The 21,014-nt window shown below is 48.3% G+C and overlaps 2 protein-coding genes across 7 annotated transcripts in view; one reads left to right on the top strand and one right to left on the bottom strand.

The window, feature by feature from the left end:
- Window positions 1-21,014, top strand: part of PH4alphaEFB (prolyl 4-hydroxylase subunit alpha-1) — a 208,980-nt gene that overhangs the window by 52,572 nt on the left and 135,394 nt on the right. The window contains exon 1 of one of the 5 annotated variants that reach the window (XM_071674784.1): window positions 9,007-9,118. The exons of 2 other annotated variants lie outside the window; for them this stretch is intronic. The gene's annotated coding sequence lies outside the window, so the exon portion shown is untranslated. Of the gene's footprint in view, window positions 1-9,006; window positions 9,339-15,353; window positions 15,426-21,014 lie in introns of those variants that run through there. 2 more of the 5 variants (XM_071674783.1, XM_071674785.1) reach the window with 2 other exon arrangements.
- CDase (neutral ceramidase) overlaps window positions 1-21,014 on the bottom strand; it is a 223,570-nt gene that overhangs the window by 166,578 nt on the left and 35,978 nt on the right. The gene's annotated exons all lie outside the window — the stretch shown is intronic.

The following is a 21,014-nucleotide window of genomic DNA, read 5'->3' as shown; positions in this document are numbered from 1 at the left end:
GCTTTTGTAGGTGTGGTCGCCAAACTTAAGAAGCACATTCTAGTGTTGGCATCTCTGCTGTACACCAGCCGACACTTGGTCTCCTCAACTACTGTCCTCATGTGAGACTTTGTCTGCCAAGTCTGGCTCGCTGATTCCTGTCCGTTGTCAGATGATAAGTCATATGGAGGCCATCCGCTTTAACCCATCCTCAGTAATTGACATTAACTTTTTTTAACCTTCATCAGTCATGTATCAGACCAACGTTGGAGTCTGTGTAGTTCCGCTGATGCGATGATGCAGTCTTCCACCCTTAATACTGCCCTCGTGACCTTTGGGTCATATGTAAGTTCATTCAGGTACACCTGGTGAAGTCTTCGGGGATCTTCTACCCCTGCCAGCCCAGGTTGGTCCCAGGTTGGGTGGTTGGTGGAGGAAGGTGGTGTTGGAAGCCGCAGCCCTCAGGCCCCCACAGCCTGGCTGGTGTGGTACACTTTGTAGGTACTTGTCCAGTGAACTTGTCTACCGTGCAGCATCCCAGGCTGTTTCTGATGATGGTACATGGCAAGGTGTTGAAGAGTCTTGGGCCCCGCAGGTTTAAGGTGTTCTCTCTTTTTGTACATATGGCACCTTGGGATTTCAGAGGTAGTATTATACAAAGTCTTCCATGCCTGTCCTGCCAGTAGCATGTTATTTACCAATGTAAACTGGTAACCAAACCTTCTAGGATTGTCCATGTATAGACTAGTCCACGAGTCCATACCTTATGGCAGTTTATTCATATAGATGAAAATTGCAATGGTCTTCGAGCAGAAATCGGCTGCACGCCGCTGGTCACCTCAGTCCAATAGGAGAAGGTCCTTGCGACGTGTGTCATTTGTTCCCTTTCCCCGAGATAATCTTCTCCAGCAGAGTCTCGCTCTTGTTCTTGTTTGGTAATATGTCATAATCAGCCGCTCATTTGGGACACACAAACGCTTTGGTCAGTTAATAAACTCCGTCTGTAACACAATGACCACAAGACCCCACCAGTGCCTGGAGGAGGCCCCGGGTGCCACACAATGACCACAAGACCCCACCAGTGCCTGGAGGAGGCCCCGGGTGCCACACAATGACCACAAGACCCCACCAGTGCCTGGAGGAGAGGCCCCGGGTGCCACACAATGACCACAAGACTCCAGCAAGACGGCTCGGGTATCGACCGTGGTGGTGGCCTCAGACCGTCCCCAGTGCTCGGCTCCGGCTCAGTCCCGGCATCTGGACCGGGACTGTGTCAGTCTTAGAATGGGCACGATGCCCAGCTTAAGGTGAAGGGTTGCGGCTGTCAAGTGTATATCCCACGTCTGATGACCGAGCACGACCTCACGTGACACGTTATCACATGGTTGATAAGATATCTTTATCATAAGACTTAAGGCTGACTGGGTCGCCCTTGATGCGTGGCTGGTCACACTCCATCTGGTTGGGACGACCCAAGAGCACGACCTTCATCTGGTCGGGACGACCCACGAGCACGACCTTCATCTGGTCGGGACGACCCACGAGCACGACCTTCATCTGGTCGGGACGACCCACGAGCACGACCTTCATCTGGTCGGGACGACCCACGAGCACGACCTTCATCTGGTCGGGACGACCCACGAGCACGACCTTCATCTGGTCGGGACGACCCACGAACACGACCTTCATCTGGTCGGGACGACCCACGAGCACGACCTTCATCTGGTCGGGACGACCCACGAGCACGACCTTCATCTGGTCGGGACGACCCACAAGCACGACCTTCATCTGGTCGGGACGACCCACGAGCACGACCCAGGGGTACAATAGCTTGGCCTCTGAGCTGACCCTTTAAAGGGTGAGGTCGTAGGCCAAGGTATCATAATAGCCAAGTTCTGTCACGCTTGTTGCTCTCTCTCTCTCTCTCTCTCTCTCTCTCTCTCTCTCTCTCTCTCTCTCTCTCTCGTGGAAGAGAGAGTAGAGTGGCAAGTACCACGGTGGCGAAATGATGAGCACCATAAAAAAATGATGACATGTACAACCTGGTTATTATATGCAGATAGGCGGAGGAGAATGTCACGACATTTAATGAGGAGAAACTTGAGCAGAAAATGTTATGGAAGGATTCGCAGAGCAGCGTCCTGCAGGGGCCCAACACGGGAACACATGGAGGCAAGAACATGTGCAAGACTCTGTGGTTGATGGTGTATAATGCCAGGTGTGATGATGAAAACGTGGACAACAACACAACAGTAGTGACCATCAACACAATACTGACCATCAACACAACACACAATACTGACCATCAACACAATACTGACCATCAACACAATACTGACCATCAACACAACACACAATACTGACCATCAACACAACACACAATACTGACCATCAACACAATACTGACCATCAACACAACACACAATACTGACCATCAACACAACACACAATACTGACCATCAACACAACACACAATACTGACCATCAACACAACACACAATACTGACCATCAACACAACACACAATACTGACCATCAACACAATACTGACCATCAACACAACACACAATACTGACCGTGAAGATATTGACTATATTGATGAGGAACATGGAACACTGTTGCCTTGCGTCAAGCAGGCGGGAGTAGATATCTGGTCAAGAATACAGGAACACGTGTGTGTGTGTGTGTGTGTGGTGTGTGTGTGTGTGTGTGTGTGTGTGTGTGTGTGTGTGGTGTGTGTGGTGTGTGCGTGTGTGGTGTGTGTGTGGTGTGTGTGCGTGTGTGGTGTGTGTGCGTGTGTGGTGCGTGTGTGTGGTGTGTGTGGTGTGGTGTGTGTGTGTGTGTGTGGTGTGTGTGCGTGTGTGGTGCGTGTGTGTGTGTGTGGTGTGTGTGTGTGTGTGTGTGTGTGTGTGTGTGTGTGTGTGTGGTGTGTGTGGTGTGTGCGTGTGTGGTGTGTGTGTGGTGTGTGTGCGTGTGTGGTGTGTGTGCGTGTGTGGTGCGTGTGTGTGGTGTGTGTGGTGTGGTGTGTGTGGTGTGTGGTGCGTGTGTGTGTGTGTGGTGTGTGTGGTGTGGTGTGTGGTGTGTGTGGTGTGGTGTGTGTGTGTGTGTGTGTGTGTCTGTGTGTGTGTGGTGTGTGTGAGTGTGTGTGTGTGTGTGTGTGTGTGTCTGTGTGTGTGGAGGGATGTACAAGGCACAGACAAGAATATTTTCAACTCGAGCGTCTCAGATCATCTGGTAATGACCAGGTCTGTAATGTTTCCTGAGAACAGACGGAACACATACATGACGGGAACGTAGGAACGTCTGTAATGTCCGGGGAAGTAAGGAACAAGGAACGGCTACAGGAACATACCCGGGGAAGGAAGGAACAAGGAACGGCTACATACCTGGGGAAGTAAGGAACAAGGAACGGCTACATAACCAGGGAAAGAAGGAACAAGTGAAGGGCAAGACTGACGGGTTGAGTCAATACATGATGCTGACCACAGTGTGTGTGTGTGGCGGCGCTGCCGACCCATTGTAACACGTGGCGGGTGCCAGACGTGCGGTGAGCCGTACGCGCTACCCCTGCACTGCTATATTGCCGGAATACTAGTTATATGTACCCAAGGGTAGGCTGGCTCTCTCTCTCTCTCTCTCTCTCTCTCTCTCTCTTTATATATGTGTATATATAATATATATATATAATATATATATATATATATATATATATATATATATATATATATATATATATATATATATATATATATATATATGTGAGCGCTCAGGGTGATGGAGGGTTCCCAGGTAATCACGCACGCACGCACACACACACACACACACACACACACACACACACACACACACACACCACACAAGTGTTCATGACAAATGTTGGGTGTTCTAATACGGCGGAGAGAGAGAGAGAGAGAGAGAGAGAGAGAGAGAGAGAGAGAGAGAGAGAGAGAGAGAGAGAGAGAGAGAGAGAGGGAGTGCACCTGCTGGTGAGAGTGGCTGGATGATTAGACCAGGGGAGTGAGAGTGGCTGGATGATTAGACCAGGGGAGTGAGAGTGGCTGGATGATTAGACCAGGGGAGTGAGAGTGGCTGGATGATAAGACCAGGGAGTGAGAGTGGCTGGATGATTAGACCAGGGGAGTGAGAGTGGCTGGATGATTAGACCAGGGAGTGAGAGTGGCTGGATGATTAGACCAGGGGAGTGAGAGTGGCTGGATGATAAGACCAGGGAGTGAGAGTGGCTGGATGATAAGACCAGGGGAGTGAGAGTGGCTGGATGATTAGACCAGGGAGTGAGAGTGGCTGGATGATTAGACCAGGGGGAGTGAGAGTGGCTGGATGATTAGACCAGGGGAGTGAGAGTGACTGGATGATTAGACCAGGGGAGTGAGAGTGGCTGGATGATAAGACCAGGGAGTGAGAGTGGCTGGATGATTAGACCAGGGGAGTGAGAGTGACTGGATGATTAGACCAGGGGAGTGAGAGTGGCTGGATGATAAGACCAGGGAGTGAGAGTGGCTGGATGATTAGACCAGGGGAGTGAGAGTGGCTGGATGATTAGACCAGGGAGTGAGAGTGGCTGGATGATTAGACCAGGGGAGTGAGAGTGGCTGGATGATAAGACCAGGGGAGTGAGAGTGGCTGGATGATTAGACCAGGGAGTGAGAGTGACTGGATGATAAGACCAGGGAGTGAGACTGGCTGGATGATTAGACCAGGGGAGTGAGAGTGGCTGGATGATAAGACCAGGGAGTGAGAGTGGCTGGATGATTAGACCAGGGGAGTGAGAGTGGCTGGATGATAAGACCAGGGAGTGAGAGTGGCTGGATGATAAGACCAGGGGAGTGAGAGTGGCTGGATGATAAGACCAGGGAGTGAGAGTGGCTGGATGATAAGACCAGGGGAGTGAGAGTGGCTGGATGATAAGACCAGGGGAGTGAGAGTGGCTGGATGATAAGACCAGGGGAGTGAGAGTGGCTGGATGATAAGACCAGGGGAGTGAGAGTGGCTGGATGATAAGACCAGGGGAGTGAGAGTGGCTGGATGATAAGACCAGGGGAGTGAGAGTGGCTGGATGATAAGACCAGGGAGTGAGAGTGGTGGTGGCTGGCAGAGGGATGAGGGGAGAGATTGGGGTTCTCTGGAGGGAACAGAATATTGATGATGTTCCTGAGGGAGAGTGTGGCCCTGGTGGTGGGGAGTCTGGCCCTGGTGGTGGAGAGTCTGGCCCTGGTGTTGGAGAGTCTGGCCCTGGTGGTGGAGAGTCAGGCCCTGGTGTTGGAGAGTCTGGAGACGCTTTTTACAAGCGTCATTATCAATAGCCAACATTGCCTCAGTTATTGGTACATACATTATATATTTATGTGCAGTAATTATAACTGATAAATAATTCATTATTCATTAAATCATTTATGAAATGTTCGTGTGGCAGGCCAGTGTGCGTGGCGCTTGTCCCCAGGACCTAAGGTTGTTGGTTCGATCCGTGGACACGGGTCCATCACCCACACCACTGAACGTAAACTGTTGTAAATAAGTACAGGAAAGATGTTGCCATATCATCCTCGGTGGCGCTAGACACCATCTGTTACGAGCGGCTAAATGCTGGTCCTCCCACCTCCCTGCAACCATCGCGTGGAACTGTTACCTCCTCCTGCCAGAGATCCCTCGTCCCCGTGTCGCAGTTCGGCACCACGACCATAGGGAGCCAGCCAGAGCTGTTACAGGACGGCTAGAGGACCAGCTTCACCACCAGCAGGAGCAGCAGTCCTGCCACACTCCAGTGTTTATGAGGAGACTTTGTGTTTACAGTCTTCACCTCCACTAATAGCCAGACCCGCTCTTGTGTATTGTCTGCTGTTTCAATCTTTGCTGCACTTGATGTTATAAATCGTAGTGTTCATTATTATTGCACATTAGTATATATATATATATATATATATATATATATATATATATATATATATATATATATATATATATATATATATATCCCTGGGGATAGGAGAGGAAAGAATACTTCCCACGTATTCCCTGCGTGTCGTAGAAGGCGACTAAAAGGGTTGGGAGCGGGGGGCTGGAAATCCTCCCCTCCCTTTTTTTTTTTTTCCCCGAAAGAAGGAATAGAGAAGGGGGCCAGGTGAGGATATTCCCTCAAAGGCCCAGTCCTCTGTTCTTAACGCTACCTCGCTAACGTGGGAAATGGCGAATAGTATGAAAAAAAAAAAAAAAAAAATATATATATATATATATATATATATATATATATATATATATATATATATATATATATATTATAATTTCTATTACATTACTGTTGTTATGGCTGGTTGCACATGATACAGGCCTTGTGGTGGGGATGGGCAGGTAGTGTTAAGTGTGGCACGTGGTATTAACTTTCCACAGTGGATGTGCTCTAGATGTGTCACGTGATAGTGTAGCGAGGGAGCTGGTGAAACTTGGCCCAGTAATTTGGTTCCATGTAGAGCTGATCTGACCCTACACTCTAGGTGTCTGTTACTGCCAGCCACAGAGCCAGAGCCGCTGTGAGACTCGTCCTCACCAAATCATGGACCACTGCAACTCCCTACCCTAGGCCGGAAATGCCATCTTGCCAGAAAGCACTTACGCCTCTCTTACCCTGATAGTGGTGAAGCATTTCCCGAGCTTCTCCCAGGTTTACAGACATGATACCTGAAGCTTTTTCCAGGTTCGCAGACATATCTGAAGCTTCTCCCAGGTTCACAGTAATATCTGAAGCTTCTCCCAGGTCCACAGTAATGATATCTGAAGCTTCTCCCAGGTTCACAGTTATGATACCTGAAGCTTCTGCCAGCTTCACAATTATGATATCTGAAGCTTTCCCAGCTTCACAGACATCTGAAGCTTCTCCCAGGTTCACAGTTATGATACCTGAAGCTTCTCCCAGGTTCACAGTTATGATACCTGAAGCTTCTCCCAGCTTCACAATTATATCTGAAGCTTTTCCAGCTTCACAGAATACCTGAAACTTTTCTCAGGTTCACAGACATATCTGAAGCTTCTCCCAGCTTCACAGTTATGATATCAAGCTTCTCCCAGCTTCACAGACATGATATCTGAAGCTTCTCCCAGGTTCGCAGACATGACTTCTGAAGCTTCTCCCAGCTTCACAGACATGATATCTGAAGCTTCTCCCAGGTTCGCAGACATGACTTCTGAAGCTTCTCCCAGGTTCACAGACATGATATCTGAAGCTTCTCCCAGCTTCACAATTATATCTGAAGCTTTTCCAGCTTCACAGAATACCTGAAACTTTTCTCAGGTTCACAGACATATCTGAAGCTTCTCCCAGCTTCACAGTTATGATATCAAGCTTCTCCCAGCTTCACAGACATGATATCTGAAGCTTCTCCCAGGTTCACAGACATGATTTCTGAAGCTTCTCCTAGGTTCACAGACATCTGAAGCTTCTCCCAGGTTCACAGACATATTTGAAGCTTCTCCCAGGTTCATAGACATGATTTTTGAAGCTTCCCCAGGTTCACAGACATGATATCTGAAGCTTCTCACAGGTTCACAGACATGATATCTGAAGCTTCTCCCAGGTTCACAGACATGATTTCTGAAGCTTCTCCTAGGTTCACAGACATCTGAAGCTTCTCCCAGGTTCACAGACATATCTGAAGCTTCTCCCAGGTTCATAGACATGATTTTTGAAGCTTCCCCAGGTTCACAGACATGATTTCTGAAGCTTCTCCCAAGTTCAAAGACATGATATCTGAAGCTTCTTCCAGGTTCACAGACTTGATATCTGAAGCTTCTCCCAGGTTCACAGACATGATTTCTGAAGCTTCTCCCAGGTTCACAGACATATCTTAAGCTTCTCCCAGGATCACAGACATGATATCCGATGCTTCTTTCAGGTTCACAGACATGATACCTGAAGCTTCTCCCAGGTTCACAGACATGATATCTGAAACTTCTCCTAGGTTCACAGACATCTGAAGCTTCTCCCAGGTTCACAGACATATCTGAAGCTTCTCCCAGGTTCAGACATGATATCTGAAGCTTTTTCCAGGTTAACAGACATGATATCTCAAGCTTCTCCCAGGTTCACAGACAATATCTGAAGCTATTCCCAGGTTCACAAACATATCTGAAGCTTTTCCCAGGTTCACACATATCTGAAGCTTTTTCAGGTTCACAGACATATCTGAAGCTTTTCCCAGGTTCACAGACATGATATCTGAAGCTTTTCCCAGGTTCACAAACATGATATCTGAAGCTTTTCCCAGGTTCACAGACATGATATCTGAAGCTTTTCCCAGGTTCACAGACATGATATCTGAAGCTTTCCCAGGTTCACAGACATCTGAAACTTTTCCCAGGTTCTCAGACGTATCTGAAGCTTCTCCCAGGTCCACAGACATGATATCTGAAGTTTTTCCCAGGTTCACCGACATGATTTCTGAAGTTTCTCCCAGGTTCACACACTTGAATTCTTGAGCTTCTTCCAAGTTCACAGACAGATTTCTGAAGTTTCTCCCAGGTTCTCTTGGGTTTCTATCGTGTTTCATTTCCCCGTGGACTCTTAGGGATATACTTGAGCACTCGCTCTGTTGTGATTCTTTCCAATATATATATATATATATATATATATATATATATATATATATATATATATATATATATATATATGTATATATATAGATAGATAGATAGATAGAGAGAGAGAGAGAGAGAGAGAGAGAGAGAGAGAGAGAGAGAGAGAGAGAGAGAGAGAGAGAGAGAGAGCAAATTACCTACACCGTTGGCTGATTATTTCAACTCTTTGGCTTCTTGATAGCTAGGGTCATGAACACGACTGATCCTCAGGTGTTCACGATGATGCTGACACCAGACACCCTCCCCCTGCGTCCATGGTTCCTCCCGTGCTGGGCCTGGCGTCCTGCTCGAGGGTAGAGCAGAGAATGGCGATTCCTGGCATCTTGCTTGGCGTGGCTGGCCCGTGAGGGAGGCAGGGTGGGCGGCGGGGCATCGTCATCAGATCCTTCTGGATCTTTCTAGTGGGCGGGACATAGAAAGCTGTCTGTGGACATAGAAAGCTTGGTGTAGAGAACAGTAGTCAGTCTTGCCTCAGGATAGCCTCTGTACGTGCGTGTGTGAGTATTACTAACCAACACAGATAATATCGTAGCTGGTGAGTCGCCGGTTCAGAAAACTGCGAATGCTGGTAAATAAAAGCTAGGAGGAGCTCTCGTGAGTGATATCCCTGTTGTACTGAGATTGAACACAGCCAGATGGCGTCATTTTGATGAGGGAACTTCTCCGGAAGTGGTAGGTATCCGGTCCAGTTTCATCTTCGCTCAGGAACCAGGAGAGGTAAGTTCTCGGGATTTCGTGCGGTATTGTATTCAGTCGTTCTACCGGGTGGGGCTCGTTGCTGTGTTATTCTCTATCTCAACACCTGACCTGACCTTACATAAAATCTGATTTAAAACCAAAACCTGACCTAAACCTGACCTAAACGCGCGTGGCCAGATATCTTATCAACTCTGGTCTTCTGGTTGCCAAGGTTGCAGAAAATCGGTAAGTGATAACCGGTATGGAGGGAGTAGTGCTGGTGCTTACCGTTATTATACACCTGTGTACCATACACTAGGCCTTGCAATACTTTATCACCTTGAAATAAGAAATATATATATATATATATATATATATATATATATATATATATATATATATATATATATATATATATATATATGCCCAACGACAGCAGGATTCGAACCTCCAACACTTGTGTTGGAGTTGGGTACAAGGCGATAGGCTTCCATACCATGATTACGGACGGAATCTTGCTGTCGGAGAGCAGTGTGTTCCCTCAGAATGCTTGCTTATATATATATATATATATATATATATATATATATATATATATATATATATATATAACCTTCATTGCTGTCGCTACCCCGCCCCACAGGAAACAGCATCGCTACCCTCTCCTTCAGCGAGGTAGCGCTAGAAAAACAGACCAAAAAAGGCCACATTCGTTCACACTCAAGTCTCTATCTGTCATGTGTGATGCATGGAAACCTCACCTCCCCATCCACATCTAGGCCTCACACCTTTCCATGTTTTACCCCAGACGTTTCACGCCCTGGTTCAGTCCAGACATTGACTGCACGGATAAAACAAGCTGGTCTGAATGGCAGCAGAATAAAGTTTATTAGTCTAGCTGGTGTTCTTATAGAATGTACAAGAGACGGTACGTGGCGGGTTTACAACTCTCTCCCCGTAACAGGTAATTACACAGACACACACGACACACATACTGTATGTAGGACGGACGACACGCGTATAACAAGATGAAACAATGATGTGGTTAGTTGAGGCATGACACTAAGTATCTCGTGACTGTACTACAATATGGATGTTGGTACAAACTGTCAGGTGTTATGGTTTTTGTTATAAGCCGTATGTTGTACGTAAGAGACGGTAGGAGGGGAATAACGCGTCTTTAATGGAGTAAATTGCACAGTTACCAATGATGATGGAGGCCGGGCTGGCGGCCAGACCCAGGCCACGTCCGTCACACAGCTGGTGGCGCCAGTGGTCCCCTGAAGGTGGAAAGTTTTTACAGTTTTGGATTATGGCAGCCGTACGGTATGGTGTGTGAGGCGTTGATGTGGCGGGCGGGGCAGGTGGCGTGCCGCGAGGCCTTGATAACTGTCGTGGGTATCTGGCAGAATGAATGGCAACCGACAGTTAAAATGGGAATAATATGAAGTGTGTAGATACAAGGGACGAAGATGATTCAGGGAACTGAGGGACTGTACAGAGTATAGAGAAGTAAGGGCTGTATATTAAGAACTTAATGTGTGATGCTGCTGGGCCCTTCAACATGCAGGAATGACTGACTGACTGACTGCTGGGGAGCGGGAGGAGCCGCTTGCCTGGGATGTCGTGCTTGATGGCAACACTGCTACGCTGGCCGCCACCCTCACGAATCTTCTTCACATTGTTGTACTTTTTGTTGCTGACGCTGTAAGAAATGTTGAATGATACGGGAATCTTCTTGGCTGCAGTTTTTGTCATTACTCTGTCGAGAAATGTTCATTGACGTTATACAGAGAGCGCGTTGTTGCCAAACGTTTGTTTTACTGGTGTTTGGAGTAAGAAAGGGCGGTAACCTTGAGCTAGGTATGTACGTCATTAAGTATTGTGTACACATTCACGACACTTGCTTCACCATGAACAAGTCCTTCTTATACACCTCACTGTTCTCACATGGCTGAAGATTGGTAGGTCGTATTCAACGAGTTTTAGCCTTCCCAACCACTTAGATTTATAATAAAGTCCAACTTTTTATAGTGGATTATTTTGAGAAACTTTCTTTTACTTTACAAGTAAATCTAGTGTCCGGGCAGACGTAGGTACACCACGAGAACTTTATCTTGACCCAGTCGTGCTGAAGATGAGACCAGAGGAAAGTCCAGTACTGACCCTGTGGTGAGACGGTGCTCATGGTGATGTGTTGTGGTGGGGGAAGACCTGGTGAACCTGCAGGTAGGACGATGGTCCTGGTGATGTGTTGTGGTGGGGGAAGACCTGATGATGAACCTGCAGGTAGGACTATGCTCCTGATGATGTGGTGTGCTGTGGGAAGACCTGGTGATGAACCTGCAGGTATGACGATGGTCTTGGTGATGTGTTGTGGTGGGGGAAGACCTGGTGAACCTGCAGGTAGGACGATGGTCCTGGTGATGTGTTGTGGTGGAGGAAGACCTGGTGATGAACCTGCAGGTAGGACTATGCTCCTGATGATGTGGTGTGCTGTGGGAAGACCTGGTGATGAACCTGCAGGTATGACGATGGTCTTGGTGATGTGTTGTGGTAGGGGAAGACCTGGTGAACCTGCAGGTAGGACGATGGTCCTGGTGATGTGTTGTGGTGAGGGAAGACCTGATGATGAACCTGCAGGTAGGACGATGGTCCTGGTGATGTGGTGTGCTGTAGGGGAAGACCTGGTGATGAACCTGCAGGTAGGACGATGCTCCTGGTGATGTGATGTGGTGTGCTGGGGGAAGACCTGGTGATGAACCTGCTGGTAGGACGATGGGCCTGGTGATGTGGTATGCTGGGGGAAGACCTGGTGATGAACCTGCAGGTAGGACGGTGGTCCTGGTGATGTGGTATGCTGTAGGGGAAGACCTGGTGATGAACCTGCAGGTAGGACGATGGTCCTGGTGATGTGGTGTGCTGTAGGGGAAGACCTGGTGATGAACCCGCAGGTAGGACGATGGTCCTGGTGATGTGGTGTGCTGTAGGGGAAGACCTGGTGATGAACCCGCAGGTAGGACGATGGTCCTGGTGATGTGGTGTGCTGTAGGGGAAGACCTGGTGATGAACCTGCAGGTAGGACGATGCTCCTGGTGATGTGTTGTGGTGGGGGATGGGTATCGGGGAGCCAGGTGTGTGGGGGTGTCATTATGTAGCATCCCTGGTAATGGTGCAGTACACTCACCTCAGCAGAGTACAGGTGTAGCAGATCGTACAAATGAGAGAACATTGTGTCTGCTGTACATCTGCTTGAGCACTGCACAGGTGTGGCAGGTGCAGTGAACCTTAGGTGGAAGTGTTTACCTGACGTGGGAAGCACAGGTGTAGCAGCCTCACAGCGGGTGAGGTCAGTGACCCAGGTGACCTGACCACCCACACCACCCAACTCCCGTATGCCAGCAGCCTCGCTTCTCCTCATGGTCCGCCTCCTCCGCCAGGCCCGATGCCCGAAATCTCTTCAGGAACCAGTGCACTCTCGTGCATCCTCATGTAGAGGTCGCCTCTCTGGAGCAGGCGATAGAGTTGATATTGACGCAGTTGTGAACGTGGTTTGTGTGCCTCATAGCTCCGCCGGTCGTTGCCTCACTGTAGTAGTAAATGTGTGGTGCGAACACGTCAGAACCTGGAGGGCACTCTTGTAGTGCGAGTAGATAGTGTTGGACGCACTAGTAGATAGTTTTTACAGGCGCGAGTAGATAGTGTTTGGAGGCGCTAGTAGATAGTGTTGGAGGCGCTAGTAGATATTGTTTAGAAGCGCTAGTAGTGTTGGAAGCTCTAGTAGATAGTGTTGGAGGCGCTAGTAGATATTGTTTAGAAGCGCTAGTAGTGTTGGAAGCTCTAGTAGATAGTGTTGGAGGCGCTAGTAGATATTGTTTAGAAGCGCTAGTAGTGTTGGAAGCTCTAGTAGATAGTGTTGGAGGCGCTAGTAGATATTGTTAAGAAGCGCTAGTAGTGTTTGGAAGCGCTAGTAGATAGTGTTGGAGGCGCTAGTAGTTAGTGTTGGAGGCGCTAGTAGATAGTATTTGGAAGTGCTAGTAGTGTTGGAGGCGCGAGTAGATAGTGTTGGAGGCGCTAGTAGATATTGTTTAGAAGTGCAAGTAGTGTTGGAAGCTCTAGTAGATAGTGTTGGAGGCGCTAGTAGATATTGTTTAGAAGCGCTAGTAGTGTTGGAAGCTCTAGTAGATAGTGTTGGAGGCGCTAGTAGATATTGTTTAGAAGCGCTAGTAGTGTTTGGAAGCGCTAGTAGATAGTGTTGGAGGCGCTAGTAGTTAGTGTTGGAGGCGCTAGTAGATAGTATTTGGAAGTGCTAGTAGTGTTGGAGGCGCGAGTAGATAGTGTTGGAGGCGCTAGTAGATATTGTTTAGAAGCGCTAGTAGTGTTGGAAGCTCTAGTAGATAGTGTTGGAGGCGCTTGTAGATATTGTTTAGAAGCGCTAGTAGTGTTGGAAGCTCTAGTAGATAGTGTTGGAGGCGCTAGTAGTTAGTGTTGGAGGCGCTAGTAGATAGTATTTGGAAGTGCTAGTAGTGTTGGAGGCGCGAGTAGATAGTGTTGGAGGCGCTAGTAGATATTGTTTAGAAGTGCTAGTAGTGTTGGAAGCTCTAGTAGATAGTGTTGGAGGCGCTAGTAGATATTGTTTAGAAGCGCTAGTAGTGTTGGAAGCTCTAGTAGATAGTGTTGGAGGCGCTAGTAGATATTGTTAAGAAGCGCTAGTAGTGTTTGGAAGCGCTAGTAGATAGTGTTGGAGGCGCTAGTAGTTAGTGTTGGAGGCGCTAGTAGATAGTATTTGGAAGTGCTAGTAGTGTTGGAGGCGCGAGTAGATAGTGTTTGAGTCGCTAGTAGATAGAGTTTGGAAGCGCTAGTAGATAGTGTTGGAGGCTCTAGTAGATAGTTTGGAAGCGCTAGTAGATAGTGTTGGAGGCTCTAGTAGATAGTTTGGAAGCGCTAGTAGATAGTGTTGGATGTCCGAATAGATGGTGTTGGAGGCTCTAGTAGATAGTTTGGAAGCGCTAGTAGATAGTGTTGGATGTGCGAATAGATAGTGTTGGAGGCTCTCGTAGATAGTGTTGGAGGCTCTCTTAGTGTTGGAGGCGCTAGTAGATAATGTTGGAGGCGCTAGTAGATAGTGTTGGAGGCACTAGTAGATAGTGTTGGAGGTGCTAGTAGATAATGTTGGAGGCGTTAGTAGATAGTGTTGGAGGCGCTAGTAGATAGTGTTGGAGGCGCTAGTAGATAGTGTTGGAGGCGCTAGTAGATAGTGTTGGAGGCGCTAGTAGATAGTGTTGGAGGCGCTAGTAGATAATGTTGGAGGCGCTAGTAGATAATGTTGGAGGCGATAGTAGATAGTGTTGGAGGCGCTGGATTAGCTTAGGCTGGGTAGTCGTTAAGCGGGACACCAATACAAACTGTCTTGAATTCCGAGCAAAATAGTTCGACGATTGTGGTGACCATAGTTAGCATATAGCTGCTCTGATGATGGTCTGTACGAGCTTGGATGGTCTCTGCTTTGGTGATGGTCTGTACGAACTTGGGTGATCTTTGCTTTGGTGATAGTCTGTACGAGCTAGGATGGTCTCTGCTTTGGTGATGGTCTTTACGAGCCAGGTTGGTCTATGCTTTGATGATGGTCTGTACGAGATAGGATGGTCTCTGCTTTGATGATGGTCTGTACGAGCTAGGATGGTCTCTGCTTTGATGATGGTCTGTACGAGCTAGGATGGTCTCTGCTGTGGTGGTGCCGAACTGCATCCTGAGGACGAAGGTTCTCTGTTGATTAGGAGGTGATGGTGGCGGAGTGAGTTGTAGCCACATCCTGAACTGTTAGATAAGGTTCACGAGTGTTTGTGTGCGAGTTTTTGAGAGATATAGAGATTGGTTGGCCATACATGCAAGCCTCAGTCCCTGCACTGCACGGTGTGGACGTGACTGGCTTCACGCGAGCAGCAGCAGCAGCAGCAGCTACAGTCATCACTAATATGTATCTGTTGGTGCACGAGGCGCGTCACACCCGCCACAACCTCCGCCACTCTCACACACACACCCACCCGCCAGTCTCGCTTGCCGCCCTCCGCTGCCAAGTGCTTGTGTGTGTACAGGAGTGGGTGGTGTGCAGACAACACAGCCGTGGTAAGATACTCCCTTCCGCCTCTCACGCTTGGTCGCTGTTCTGGGGTTTGGTCAGGATCTGGTGGGTTGGGTATACTTACACTGGTCTGGGTGGTCAGTATCTGGTGGGGTTGTTATTCATATGTTGGTCCTGGTGGTCAGGATCTGATGGAGTTAGTATACTGATATTGGTCCAGGTGGTCAGGATCTGATGGGTTAGGTAAACTTACACTGGTCTGGGTGGTCAGGATCCGGTGAGGTTGGTATACATATATTGGTCCTGATGGTCAGGATTTAGTGGGGTTGATATACCTATATTGGTCCTGGTGGTCAGGATCTGATGGGTTGGGTATGCTTAGACTGGTTTGGATGGTCAGGATCTAGTGGGGATTTGTATACTTATATTGGTTCTGGTGGTCAGGATGCGATGGGGTTGGTATACTCAAATTGGTCTTTGTTCAGGATTTAGTGGGATGGGTATACTTATATTGGTCTGGATGGTCAGGATCTAGTGGGGGTTATACTTACACTGGTCTCTCTGGTCAGGATCTGGTTCTGGTTGGGTTGGTTTACTTACACTGGTCTGGGTGGTCAGGACCTGTAGGGTTGGGATACTTCAATGGTCTGCGTAGTCAGGATCTAGTGGGGTTGGTATACTTATATTGGTCTGGGTGGTCAGGATCTTGTGGGGTGGGTATACTTCCCTTGGTTCTGGTGGTTAGGATCTGGTGATGTTGTATACTTATATTGGTGCTGGTGGTCAGGATCTGTTTGGGATGGTATACTTGTATTGGTCCAGGTGGTCAGGGTGTAGTCGAGTTGGTATACTTATATTGGTCCTGGTGGTCTGCATCTGGTGGGGTTGATATATTGGTCCTGGTTGTCAGGATCTGGTGGGGTTGGTATACTTCCATTGGTCCTGGTGGTCAGGATCTGGTAGGGATGGTATACTTATATTGATCCTGGTGGTCAGGATCTGCTGGGGATGGTATAGTTATTTTGATCTTGGTGGTCAGGATGTAGTGGGGTTGGTATACTTATATTGGTCTGGTGGGGTTGGTATACTTGTATTGGTCAGGGTGGTCAGGATCTGGTGGGGTTGGTACACTTGTATTGGTCTTGGTGGTCAGGATCTGGTGGGTTAGTATACTTATATTGGTAATGGCGTCTGTAATATAATCTCTCATATTCCTCATGGGTCTGCTAGAAGGTAGGTGCCTCTGATGGATGATCGGTGTTTATGCTGCCCACTTAACAATAACCAAGTAGCCATAACAAGTCGATCAATACAGTATTCCAGAAAAACTCTTGATCTTGCATCCGACGCGTCCTCTCCTGAATGTCTGGTATTCTGTCTAGACTGAGTGGTTGAAGGAGACTCCTGACTCTGTGCCCCCATCACGCGTCAAGTCACATCGTCCTTGGCTGTTCATCTCTCGGGAGCCAGCCTTGCAGTACCCAGTGACGTCACAGGTAAACAAGGAAGCAGAGAACTGGTTGCTTGGTTCTCATAGACGCCACAGAAATAGATTGTCAAATTGATTCTTGAACTGTTAAATGAGTCTTGCGGGATATATCTATTTTGTTTTAAAAGAAAGACAACGTCAGATTTGGTTGTCAGAGTATATCGTTGTTATGCAAAATGTGACGTTATTGCACCTTGCATATGCCACGTAGATCATATATTTCCTGGGACGTAGTTTGTCAGTCGGTTTCTGTAGAGGTGATGTTCCCGGTAATGACATTCAGTAGCAGTTGTGTAAAAGTTACCAGATCACGGAGACTTAGTGATCCCTCTCTCGCTTGACTGGCTGTTGTTTCCGTGAGGTGGACAGTTGATAGTAGCGTCCATCTTGGCCGAGAGTGAGGGAGGGAGGCGGGCCAGTGCAGGGGCAGTGCTCTGACCTAATGCCTCAGGCCAGGTGGAGGTTCACGGTATAATGTACAGTCGTGCTCAAGGGTGCTGCTCCGGTCAGTGTCCTGCCTCTGTTGTTGTCAGTGTACTGTCTCTATGTCAGTGTACTGCCACTGTTGTTGTCAGTGTACTGCCTCTGTTGCTGTCAGTGTGATGATACTGTTGCTGTCAGTGTACTGCCACTGTTCCTGTCAGTGTACTGATACTGTTGCTGTCAGTATACTGCCAATGTTGCTGTCAGTATACTGCCAATGTTGCTGTCAGTATACTGCCAATGTTGCTGTCAGTATACTGCCAATGTTGCTGTCAGTGTACTGCCTCTGTTCCTGTCAGTGTACTGATACTGTTATTGTCAGTATACTGCCAATGTTGCTGTCAGTGTGCTGCTACTGTTGCTGTCAGTTTACTGTCTGTTGCTGTCAGTGTACTGCCACTGTTGCTGTCAATGTACTGCTACTGTTGCTGTCAGTTTACTGCCATTGTTGCTGTCGTGTGCTGCCAATGTTGCAGTCAGTGTGCTGATACTGTTGCTGTCAGTACTGCCAATGTTGCTGTCAGTGTACTGCTACTATTGCTGTCAGTGTACTGCTACTGTTGCTGTCAGTGTACTGCCACTGTTGCTGTCAATGTACTGATACTGTTGCTGTCAGTATACTGCCAATGTTGCTGTCAGTGTACTGCTACTGTTGCTGTCAGTGTACTGTCTGTTGCTGTCAGTGTACTGCCACTGTTACTGTCAATGTACTGCCCCTGTTGCTGTCAGTGTACTGCCACCGTTGCAGTCAGTATACTGCTACTGTTGTCAGTGTACTGCCATTGTTGCTGTAAGTGTACTGCTATTGTTGCTGTCATTGTACTGCCAATGTTGCTGTCAGTGTACTGCTACTGTTGCTGTTAGTGTACTGCCATTGTTGCTGTCAGTGTACTGCTACTGTTGCTGTCAGTGTACTGCTACTGTTGCTGTCAGTGTACTGCCAGTGTTGCTGTCAGTGTACTGCCATTGTTGTCAGTGTACTGCCAGTGTTGTCAGTGTACTGCCAATGTTGCTGTCAATGTACTGCTACTGTTGCTGTCAGTTTACTGCCATTGTTGCTGTCGTGTGCTGCCAATGTTGCAGTCAGTGTGCTGATACTGTTGCTGTCAGTACTGCCAATGTTGCTGTCAGTGTACTGCTACTATTGCTGTCAGTGTACTGCTACTGTTGCTGTCAGTTTACTGCCATTGTTGCTGTCGTGTGCTGCCAATGTTGCAGTCAGTGTGCTGATACTGTTGCTGTCAGTACTGCCAATGTTGCTGTCAGTGTACTGCTACTATTGCTGTCAGTGTACTGCCAATGTTGCTGTCAATGTACTGCCATTGTTTCTGTCAGTGTACTGCTACTGTTGCTGTCAATGTACTGCCATTGTTTCTGTCTGTGTACTGATACTGTTGCTGTCAGTGTGCTGCTAATGTTGCTGTCGGTGTACAGCTACTGTTGCTGTCAGTGTACTGCTACTGTTCCTGTCAGTGTACTGCCATTGTTTCTGTCAGTGTACTGATACTGTTGCTGTCAGTGTACTTCTACTGTTGCTGTCAGTGTACTGCCATTGTTTCTGTCAGTGTACTGATACTGTTGCTGTCAGTGTACTGCCAGTGTTGCTGTCAGTGTACTGCTACTGTTGCTGTCAGTGTACATCAGTGTACGGCAGCTGTTACTGTCAGTGTACGACAGCTGTTAACTGTTGGTGTACCGCAACTGTTACTGTCAATATCCTATCAGTGTACGGCATGCCTCAGTTACACCATCCAGGTCACAACTACACCAGCCTGGTCACAACTACCCCAGCCAGGTCACAACTACACCAGTGAGGTCACAACTACACCAGCCTGGTCATAACTACACCAGTGAGGTCACAACTACACCAGCCTGGTCACAACTACCCCAGCCAGGTCACAACTACACAAGTGAGGTCACAGCTACTTCAGCCAGGTCACAACTACCCCAGCCAGGTCACAACTACCCCAGCCAGGTCACAACTACCCCAGCCTGGTCACAACTACCCCAGCCAGGTCACAACTACACCAGTGAGGTCACAGCTACACCAGCCAGGTCACAACTACACCAGCCAGGTCACAACTACACCAGCCTGGTCACAACTACACCAGCCAGGTCACAGCTACACCAGCCAGGTCACAGCTACACCAGCCAGGTCACAGCTACACCAGCCAGGTCGCAACTACACCAGCCAGGTCACAACTACACCAGCCAGGTCACAACTACACCAGCCAGGTCACAAATACACCAGCCAGGTCACACCTACACCAGCCAGGTCACAAATACACCAGCCAGGTCACAAATACACCAGCCAGGTCACAGCTACACCAGCCAGGTCACAACTACACCAGCCTGGTCACAGCTACACCAGCCAGGTCACAACTACACCAGTTAGGTCACAACTACACCAGCCAGGTCACAAGTACATCAGGCAGGTCACAACTACACCAGCCATGCCACAAGCACACCAACCAGGTCATAAGTACATCAACCAGGCCATAATTACACCAGCCAGGCCACAAGTACACCAACCAGGCCATAAGTACATCAACCAGGCCATAATTACACCAGCCAGGCCACAAGCACACCAGCCAGGCCACAAGTACACCAACCAGGCCATAAGTACATCAACCAGGCCATAATTACACCAGCCAGGCCACAAGTACACCAACCAGGCCATAAGTACATCAACCAGGCCATAATTACACCAGCCAGGCCACAAGTACACCAACCAGGCCACAAGTACACCAGCTAAGCCTCAAGTACATCAGCCAAGCCTCAAGTACATCAGCCAGGCCACAAGTACACCAACCAGGCCACAAGTACATCAACCAGGCCATAATTACACCAGCCAGGCCATAATTACACCAGCCAGGCCACAAGTACACCAACCAGGCCATAAGTACATCAACCAGGCCATAATTACACCAGCCAGGCCACAAGCACACCAACCATGCCACAAGTACACCAGCCAGGCCTCAAGTACATCAAGGTCACAAGTACATCAACCAGGCCACAAGCACACCAACCAGGCCACAATCACACTAGCCAGGCCACAAGTACACCAACCAGGCCACAAGTACATCAGCCAGGCCACAAGTACACCAACCAGGCCAAAAGTACACCAACCAGGCCACAAGTACACTAACCAGGCCAAAAGTACACCAACCAGGCCAAAAGTACACCAACCAGGCCACAAGTACATCAACCAGGCAACAAGTACAACAACCAGGCCACAAGTACACCAACCAGGCCACAAGTACACCAACCAGGCCACAAGTACATCAACCAGGCAACAAGTGCATCAACCAGGCAACAAGTACACCAACCAGGCAACAAGTACACCAACCAGGCCACAAGTACACCAACCAGGCCACAAGTACACCAACCAGGCCACAAGTACACCAGCCAGGCCACAAGTACACCAGCCAGGCCACAAGTACAGCAGCCAGGCCACAAGTACAACAGCCAGGCCTCAGGTACATCAACAAGGCCACATGTGGTAGAACCGCTGGTGTTAGCCAGTTATAACAGGTTATATAATAGTACTGGTGTTAACCTGGTATATCAGGTCATGCAGCAGTACTGCTGGTGTTAACCTAGTGTATCAGGTCATGCAGCAGTACTGCTGGTGTTAACCTGGTATATCAGGTCATGCAGC

This window comes from Panulirus ornatus, chromosome 20, assembly GCF_036320965.1.
Source record: "Panulirus ornatus isolate Po-2019 chromosome 20, ASM3632096v1, whole genome shotgun sequence".
Lineage (NCBI taxonomy): Eukaryota > Metazoa > Arthropoda > Malacostraca > Decapoda > Palinuridae > Panulirus > Panulirus ornatus.
Note: the sequence above shows the minus strand (reverse complement) of the source record. Positions and strands in the feature narration are given on the sequence as shown.